Here is an 8,384-nt window from a genome sequence, read left to right as displayed (position 1 = left end):
GCGGCTCTAGGAAACTCCAAATTTGGCGTTGCTCCAAGCCATGGCTTCCTGATTTCCGAGGTGTGGCTTGGAGTACCATTTTTTATGGAAAAGTGGGTCCAAACAAATGCCCGTTTTCTGGAACACTATTTTTTCTGATGTGGCGCTGATGTGATGCCATTGCTCCAAGAAACGACAACGATGCCAAACAGCCCCTCAATTAACCATTTCATGTGGCACATATCCCATGCATGACCAAATAGCCCTAACATCTCTCTTCCATAACACATGGGCCTACTAATGGTCACGTGACATTAAATGTTGTGTGTTTAACCAATGCTCCAAAAACCTTTAGACTGATAGAATGCATCAAACCAAACATTTTAACATTTGTGTTCACCCTTTGATTTAGGTTTTATTTTACTTCATCTACATTTGCAAACAAATAAAACATGTAAACCTACAATAAAAGTAAATCAGAATTTGCACTTAATATCGTATTTGGCTGTTGTACAATTTTATTCGCACTAGTACAAATACGTGGGAATGCAAATGAAGAAAATGAAAATTCTAGTTTAATTTTGTTTTGGATTTTATATGTATTAATTCATTACATTTGTACTGCAATCAAACAAAGTTAAGATTTGAAACAATGATGGGTCAGAAATTAATACACTCAAATCATTTGCACTGTTATAGTTTTGCATCAGTGCAAATTTATTTACATTACAACCAAACACAGCCTAAGGCTCAGTTTAAGAGGAATACAAATACAAGTGTTTACAGTACAAATACATATAAAATAATACAGAATAAAAAGTTTTACACTCTACATATTTGCATTTGTACTCCTTCCAAATGAAGCCCAAGTACTTTTGCACAGCACAAATAAAATTGCACTAAATTTTGAGAAACGAAATAATGATAGAAATCCATGTTTCAACAGTTTGAAATTTGAATATTGCAAGACTGGTAGAAGCTCGGTAGCATATAAACCCATTCAACCAAATCATAAGAAATTGCTTTATTTAACTTCAGTCATTGCTTTTACCAGAATTTGTTATTTAGTTTGCAATATATGAAAAATAGGTGGGATTACAGAATTTATAAAGTATAGAGACATAATTGATAGCCTGATAATAATATTTCTTTAGTACAATAAAATAATAAAGCAGTATTACTATTTATATCTCAGGGTGGAAATAAAATAATTTGATTTGTTTAACTAACAAGATGGTCATAAATATTTTGAATGCAAATATTATTCAAACAGTCTAAGTACATTTTATCTTTCCCATGCACATGGTTTCCAGTTTCCACTCTATACATCCCAATTGCCAAATTATTTCAAAAATATAATAAAGCTGTGGATCATTAGAACCCACAGGTTACATGAAGGGGTTGCCAATGGACAGGGCACAAGTTGAAGTTAATTATAAAAATAAAATAAAATAATCGTGGTTGTTCATGTGTGAAAAAAATGCTTGCCGTGAACCAATTGGAGGATACTTTCTTGTGTAAGAGTTTTTTCAACAGGTTCAAGGCAAGCGGGGCGTTGAGAGAATCGAACTCCCGCCCTCTTGCACCCAAAGCAAGAATCATACCACTAGACCAAACGCCCAGATTTACAATTACTGCTGACAAATAAATTAACAAAACCATCCACAATTAATACATGAGTCCCGTTTATTTGGCCATCCTATATTGCTTTTAGTTGGTCAAAGAGTTTTGGCGTGCATCAATAGTGTGGGTGCCACTATGCGATACCTAAAAATAAAGTGGTCGGTAAATATCCGAGCTCATATGAATCATGTATAAGAAGCGTGTCGATAAATAATGGATCATTGGGATGCCCTAGATTGTTTGTTTTGATGCTAGAGGGGCCAAAATAAGTTTGCCCTTGCATTCAGTCCTTCAAATCACAATGAACATTGTATCGACGCCTGCAATCAATTTGCAGTTAATTCTTCTGCAATGAACTTAAAGTGTATATTGCAGTATTGCGATAAATCCGTAGTTCATCGTACGTTCTCAACAAACCCACTCATAGCCTGAGTCAAGGCAAACCTGGGCTGAGACCCACGATGAGATCCGCACACATTTAAACCTACGATAAACCTTCAACCGCCGCAATGCCACAGCCCGCTAAGGAACCGTGTCCAGGCACCACCTACGCGCGCAATGTCAAAGGGACAAATGCGGCAAGATGCCACGTAAAGCTAACAAGACATCACCCACCAAATGGTAACGTCACTAGCGCCATGTCAATTAAGTAAGGCACGCAAGAGGTGGTAACACACGTGAGTAATGAGGGCTCCTGAGTGAAAAGAAAGTCGATCCTCAGAAATATCCCCATGATACACATGGCAAAACCCCAGTGGTGCACTTAATGATTGATAGGAAACACAATATCCCCTTTCCTAATAGGAGACAAGCATCTTTATTTCCTACCTTTCAGGATCTCGAGGTCTCCCTCATAAATAGAGATCCTCCTTGTATTGGAATTCATTCAGTAATCAAGCCCCCTTGCCTTTGACTCTCAACCCTACCACTCAGACTTAGCACCCTAGCTTAAGATCCAGGTCCACTCCAACTCTCGGTCTTTCTCTGTCTTTCAAAGAGACCGCTCCCTAATCTAACCCTACCTTATCTACACCTTGCATGATCCACACCTTCCTAATTGGGGAGGTGGAAGAAGGTGGAAAGTGGCCCATGGTAATGTCTTTGGCTGGTTGTAGTGGATTTTAGATTGGATCCTGCCTTCATTAGGATCGGAGGTGTTAGGTTTGGGGATACAATAGACTCAAAGGGAATGCAAATTTTTTTGCGGTACTACTGCTAAGTCAAACAAGTACATCCTTACAAAATTACTAGTAGGGGCCCATGCAAGGGGTGTTGTTAAAAAAAATTGAGGTAGGAGTCTTATGACAATATCAATTAAGCCGAGTGTTACCAAGTCAAATCCAAACCATTTTTGAGTTACATGTTATTAGATAAATTTGTGTTATTTTTTATTATTTATCTTAGTTTTTACTATTTTATTATATTTTATTAGTTTTGTTACCCTTAAATGTGATGTAGAATCTTTGATAAGGGACATTTAAATAGGAATCTTAAGAAATTTGTAATTGGGTAAAGTTGAACCCAATCCATCTTAGCATTATTTAATTTAATATAAATTTTGTAAAAAGTAATTTTACTAAATTTAGGGTAAGTTAATAAAACTAAGGTATTTAGTTTATTTTAATTAATAAGTTAAGTTAATCGTGTAAAGTAAGTTACTGATTTTTCATTTTAACTTATTTTTTAGTTACTTTCTGATTTTTAATAATTTCTTGATCAATATTACTTTTAATATGTTAAAATTTCTATTATTTTTAGTGAAATTGTCTCTTATTTTATCAACTAATTAAAAAAATTAAGTTTCTATTTTTCTATTTATCTAATGTTTTTCAAAAAAAATTCTCTTATTTAATCATTTTTTTTTTGTCTATTAACAAAATTTTCAAGTCTTCTATTATCTTCCTGATGAGGGGTAAGTTGGCCCGACCTAGAAACCGAAGTACACGTGGACGCAATCAGCCACTAGGATGACAACTCAGCAAGGGAGCCTTGTTTGCAGCTCAGGAGCTCGGGACCTTGAGCACCTCGTCATAAAGGCACCTCGGTATCTGATCCAATTCGGAGCCAAAGAACCGAGGAGCAAGATCAGGGCAAAAGAACCGATGCACCACGTAATCAACTCTAGAAGCTTCTCCAACGAACTCTGAATTCCCCGGGTTCACGGGATTCATTAACAAGGCTCATCCTCACTCCACCCAAATCGGAGGGAATTGATAAACCTTATCAACTGGTGCATTGCTCTCCTTCAGAAACGGAACGGATCTTATCTACGCAGCCCGGAGATCCCAGAGCCTTTTCGTAGGATTCACGACTACTCAACTATATAAGCGCACCAATCCTCAAAGTGAAGGTACGCGCGATTATTTGCTCACTAGCACTCTAGCATTCAAGTATTCAGTCGCATCCATAATATTGTACTGACTTAAGCATCGGAGCGACCTCGCCGGGTTAGCCACCCCGGGTTCTCTGATCTATTATCTTGTAGCTTGGTCCAGCTCATCACGCAACTGGTGTTTAGATCATCTTCCAGCTAGGAGTATCCAAATTGCGCATCATCAATTGGCGTCGTCAGTGGGAACCGATCAAAAAGTCATCCCAATTTCAGTTGCAGCTCTAGCTTTCGATTTATCTCAATGGATTCTTCCAGCAACACCGGGAAAAGCATGGGGGGGGGGGGCAAGATCAGCAATCAACCTTCCCCCAAGGTCCCACGGTATGCATCGACCAATTTACTATTCCCCTTATAGCTTCCGGGGTCCCGTCACTTTACATACCGCAGAGCACTACGCAAGTGAACGTCCCACTTCCCCTAGTGTGCGTAACTTTCTCTGAGCCATCTGTGGTCCCCCCTAGAATCGAGCACTCCCAATTCCATGACCTCGTTCAGTGCATTCAGACAATACAAATCCAGATGCAACAGGTCCAACAGTTCCAACAGTATCAGCAGTACTACCTGTACCAGCAGTATCAGCAGTAATTCCCACCACTACAACTAAACCAGCAGCCAATTCCACCCCGGCACCCAAGGTTGCGCCAAGGCCAGAACCAAAGTTGGCCTAGAACTAGCCAGAAAGTCCATTGATCCCCCCATCGGGGTGAGGGGACCTTGTAGGTGTTGGTTCCTCCCAGGGGTCAGGCTTCACCCCATGGGAGGAGAGACGGTCAACACAATCCTCCAATCTCACAAGGAAATTTTAGAAACAGGCCTGAGGATAGTCAGCTCAACAGGGTCAATCTAGTGCGGCACTCCCAACAGGAAAACAATGAATCGCAAGGAGATGACAACCAGCCCGGAGTTCGAGGTGCAAACTCGAGGCAGGACCCCTTGGTGCCTTGTGATAGCCGGTGCGAGCTCCATAATCAGGAGAACTCGGCAAGAAGGAACCAGGATCCACCTCGCGACAATGTTCGTAATGATGCCGAGATACCAAATCAGACCGAGGTCAGCAACACCAACGCTAAGTCGGTGAAGAAGCAGCAACAGTGATGTCGCAAGACACGTCGCTCCTCACATAGAAATAGTCCGCTAGCAAAGCCAAGTCAACAAGCAGAGCAAGATAAAGAAAAGGAAGAAGTGAACTAGGTGGCAACGAAGACTGCGCCTCCCTTGCTTTGCCGGTCATCTCCTCTGTCTCCCGAGCTCCTAGCAACCCCGATGCCGAAAGACTTCAAGGTACCCCTATTAGATAAGTATGACGGGTCATTTGACCCCAACGATCAGGTGGATTCTTTCCAGTCACAGATGCAACTAACTGGGGCTGACGAATCCTGCATATGTGTGGCCTTCTCTACTACGTTCAGGGGGTATTCTGAACCTGGTATTGGAACCTTGTGTCGGGTTCCATCAAAAGTTGGGAATAGTTTGTCGATCTGTTCACTGCACATTTCATTACAAGAAAGAAATGTCTGAGGTCGCAAGAAAGCCTTCTGAATGTGGTTCAAAGAGAAGGAGAATCAATCAGAAGCTACATAAAGCGCTTCAACAATCCTTGTCTGTAGATACCGGACCTCGATCCAGTAGTGCGACACACCATGACAAAGAAAGGAATCACCCATAAAGAGTTCAAGTGGCATGTGGTGGCCAGCAAACCAAAATATCACCGAGTTCCTTAAGTTGGAAGACCAGTTCATCGGTACCGAGGAGGAGATCAACTAAAAGATTGTCAATATACCGGTGGAAAAGAGGAAGAGAGAGAATGAAGGGACGAGCAACGGTGGGCAGAAAAAAAGAAGAGTAAGTCCCCGAGCAGAGGAAGAAGCAAGTCAAGAAGTCAGACCCCTTCGCGCAGGCACCAACCAGGTTGGCGTTCCAGGACCCCGCCCATGGAGAGAACAAACTATACACCTTTGAATGCTAAGCGAGGAGAGATCTTAATGGCTATTAAGGATTCCTCCTTTGTCAAATGGCCTTCCAAGTTAAGGGGAGACCCGGCAACAAGAAACCCGAATGTTTACTGCCATTTCCACCGAGATCATGGATACAGCACGGAAAATTGCTAGAATCTCCACGATGAGATCGAGGAACTTATCTGTCGCAGGTACTTGAAGAATTACATCCTGCGAGAAGAGAAGGGGCAAGCAGATCGACAGGGGGACCAGAGGAGGAATGCCCCCGAGACCAGTAGGCAGAATGAACAGCCACCTCGACATCTGCCAAAGGAAAGGCTAGTTCGCAGAGTGATCAATATGATCACCGGCGGGTCCATCATTGCCGGATGTACATCAGCAGCTGGGAGGACCTCGGTCCGCGAATTGGAGAACAAAGGCAAAAAACCGCCAAAGCGACCTCGGCTCGAAGAACCAATTTACTTCATAGAGGACGACGCGCATAGGATCCAGTACCCACACGATGATGCTTTAGTAGTGAAACTAAGGATCAACGACTTCGAGGTGAAATGCATCTTAGTAGAATCAGGCAGTTCAACAGACATACTCTTCAAGGAAACCTTCGACAAATTACAATTATAGCAGAGCGACCTAAAACCGACAGATACACCCTTTATAGGGTTCAGTGGTGAGGAGGTCAGGCCTCTTGATCGAGTTACAGTACATATGGAAGCAAGCACGTGGCCAAACATTGTACGATTTGAGCACACGTTCTTGGTAGTCATGACTCCCTCTCCCTACAATGCGATAGTAGGTTGGCCTATCACGCATTTTTTGCCTGCGATAGTGTCCACTTACTACTTAGCGATGAAGTTCCCAACCGACTACGGGGTGGGAGTCGTGCGAGGTAACTAGTTTGAATCTCGTAAGTGCTACGTGGCCGCTTTAAAAGGAAAAGCAAAGCTGTCAGAGGACGTCAAACTCGAGCAACCCACGAAGTATACCGACGAGCGAGCTGCCCCATAAGAAGAAACAGTACACATACCGATCTTTGCCGCCGAACCAGCCAGAACTCTTCAGATCGGTGCCTCGATCAACGAACCACTTTGAACCCAGCTAGTAAGTTTTTTACTTGAAAATTTAGATATTTTTGCTTGGTCTACGGCAGAGATGCCCGGGATTGATCCAAGAATTATAACTCACAAGCTTAATGTCGACCCTTTAGTCAGGACAGTAAGACAAAAGAAACACAACCTCGCCCCGGAACGTTGGAGGGTAGTCAATGAGGAGGTCGGGAGGCTCCTCGCAGCAGACTTCATCAGGGAAGTCCACTACCCGAGCTAGGTGGCCAACCCAGTTATGGTGAAGAAGGCCAATGGCAAGTGGCACATGTGCATCGACTACACCGACCTGAACAGAGCCTACCCAAAAGACTGCTTCCCGTTGCCCAAGATCGACCGCCTAGTGGACACGACCTCATGGCACGAGTTGTTGAGTTTTCTGGTCGCCTATTCTGGTTACAACCAGATTAGGATGGATCCCGCTGACAAAGACAAGACCACTTTCATAACTAAGCTCGGGCTATATTGTTACAAGGCCATGCCCTTAGGATTGAAAAATGTTGGGGCAACATTCCAGCGCCTTGTAAACAAAGCTTTTGAGTTGTTGATTGGAAATAAAGTAGAATGTTATGTTGATGACATGGTTGTGAAGACCTAGTTTTCAAACTGTTCGTTGAATGATTTAATTGATGTTTTTCAAATTTTACGAAGATATAACATGAAATTAAATTTGAATAAATGCATCTTCGGAGTCACTTCGGGTAAATTCCTAGGCTATATAGTCAACTGATGTAGCATCGAGGCCAACCCAGAAAAAATAAAGGTGGTCCTAGATATGATACCACCCCAAAAAATAAAAGAAGTCCAGAGGCTGACTAGCCGGATAGCTGCCCTAAGCCGCTTCATGTCTAAATCAGTAGACCGATGCCTACCTTTTTTTAAAGCTATAAAAAAGAGCAAGAACTTCAAATGGATCGAAGAGTGTCAGCTCACTTTTGACGAGCTGAAAAGGTACTTAAGTACCGCTCCAGTTTTAACTCGTCCTGAAGAAGGGAACGTGTTAAAACTATACCTCTCCGCAAGTGATGAAGTTGTTAGTTCGGTACTGATCAACGAAGTAGATCGGGTCCAACGACCCATCTACTATGTTAGTAAAGTTTTGCAGGAAGTAGAGACTAGGTATACGGAGATCGAGAAACTAGCATGCGCGCTGGTCATAACATCCCAAAAACTTCACCCATACTTCCAGGCCCACACTACCGTTGTTCTCACCAACAAACCCCTGAGACAGATTCTGCTTAAGCCCGAGGTGTCTAGAAGATTAACGAACTGGTCCATCGAGTTGAGCGAATATGATATCTAGTATGAGTCACGACCAACAGTCAAATGCCAGGT

At 42.5% G+C, this 8,384-nt stretch overlaps 1 non-coding gene across 1 annotated transcript; it reads right to left on the bottom strand.

Moving 5' to 3' along the window:
• Positions 1–1,528: 1,528 nt before the first annotated feature.
• TRNAP-UGG (transfer RNA proline (anticodon UGG)) lies at positions 1,529–1,600 on the bottom strand. Its single transcript has one exon. It is a non-coding gene; the product is annotated as a tRNA-Pro (tRNA).
• Positions 1,601–8,384: the final 6,784 nt, after the last annotated feature.

This window comes from Nelumbo nucifera, chromosome 6, assembly GCF_055504915.1.
Source record: "Nelumbo nucifera cultivar China Antique chromosome 6, China Antique-T2T, whole genome shotgun sequence".
Classification (NCBI taxonomy): Eukaryota; Viridiplantae; Streptophyta; class Magnoliopsida; order Proteales; family Nelumbonaceae; genus Nelumbo; species Nelumbo nucifera.
Note: the sequence above shows the minus strand (reverse complement) of the source record. Positions and strands in the feature narration are given on the sequence as shown.